Below are 1230 nucleotides of genomic sequence, written 5' to 3'. Positions count from 1 at the left end.
GGTCTGGGCTCGGCGCGGGTCGCGGGCAGGAGAGCGGCGCCGCTCTCGCCGGGTGATGTTCAATCACTGGTCCTGACAACTTTGTTTTCCCGTCTCGCTTGCCAGGGGCTGGGAGGAGGACGCAGGAGTAGCGGCTGTCACGCCGAAAGTGGTGCGAGCCCTCAGGTCTCCCCTGACGCCCCTTCCTCAGACCGAGAACAGGTACGGGCTGGACGCCCTCAGGTGGGTCCGTGAGGTCGGGTCTGCAAAAGCAGAAATTCGCCTTCGCTCCAGTTCATTCTTGCTTTTGTTCCGGTAGCTTGAGCAGAGAGAGCGTTAGAGATTATTACGGCAAATGGCACTTTGCTTTAACTATAATGAATTATTTGCTCCTGGGCCCTCTTATTGACGGCTGTCACTCTGCCGTTGGTTTCGAGCCCAATAAAATACTGCGTAGAGCAATTTTGTTAGCGTACGATCCAAAAAGTGCCTGCTGAATGACACGTTCCAGGTATCTTTTTATTCTTCTTTCCAGGAAGGTGGAGCTGGAGCTGGGAAATGCTGTTACTGTTTTTGTAATCTGTATTTAGTTAAAAATACAGATTTATCATTTACAATCCATTTACAATGAAGGCCAGACGTATGAAGCCTGTTTAGTTTTGGGGTGGCATTGTACTTTGTGGGAGCCCATTCATTTGATCCTGTGTCTTGACCTTCTAGATCAGTGTAGATTTTTGCTTTACAGCCTGTTTTTTTATACTGTGAATTTTAATATGAAGGTACTTTGTAAAATCAGCTGTGAAACGTTGTGCCGTAAATGCAGACTTCAATACTAATGACTATTGTTTTTATGCTCTTGGGTCCCCACACACTGTAGGAAAACTAAGAGTGCAGAAGATGGTGGTGTAATCCATACATGAGATCAATACTATGTAAGAAGTAGTTTTGAAATATTTTTTGCTTTCTTCTTTTACTTTTTATGGCATTATTACCTTTGCAGTTACCATGACTATTATATGTTAATATATATTACAGTCAAAAACACATTATAAAAATTAGAAGGAACTTAAGAATTGGGTCTTTCACAGAAATGATGATGTCCTGGTTGTGTTGAAGACAGTGGTGACAGTGCAGTTAACCTTACTGAGGCCACCATCTTACTCAATCTAGCTGAATTTGACAGCCTATGCTTTCCCTAAGTGAATGCAAGTGATGTTACTTGCAGTAATGATTGCAGTGTACCCTAACAGT

The 1230-nt window shown here is 43.7% G+C and overlaps 1 protein-coding gene across 2 annotated transcripts in view; it reads left to right on the top strand.

Moving 5' to 3' along the window:
• The first annotated feature begins 68 nt into the window (after positions 1 to 68).
• The window catches only part of ST8SIA6 (ST8 alpha-N-acetyl-neuraminide alpha-2,8-sialyltransferase 6), a 44194-nt gene continuing 43032 nt past the window's right edge, over positions 69 to 1230 (top strand). Inside the window, exon 1 of one of the 2 annotated variants that reach the window (XM_005418601.3) lies at positions 69 to 201. The gene's annotated coding sequence lies outside the window, so the exon portion shown is untranslated. The remainder of the gene's footprint in view (positions 202 to 1230) is intronic. The other variant, XM_031066756.1, reaches the window with a different exon arrangement.

The sequence above is a fragment of the Geospiza fortis genome, unplaced genomic scaffold (genome assembly GCF_000277835.1).
Source record: "Geospiza fortis unplaced genomic scaffold, GeoFor_1.0 scaffold138, whole genome shotgun sequence".
NCBI classification, from domain to species: Eukaryota; Metazoa; Chordata; class Aves; order Passeriformes; family Thraupidae; genus Geospiza; species Geospiza fortis.
The sequence above is the reverse complement of the archived record's forward strand: the minus strand, read 5'-3'. Positions and strand labels throughout refer to the sequence as shown.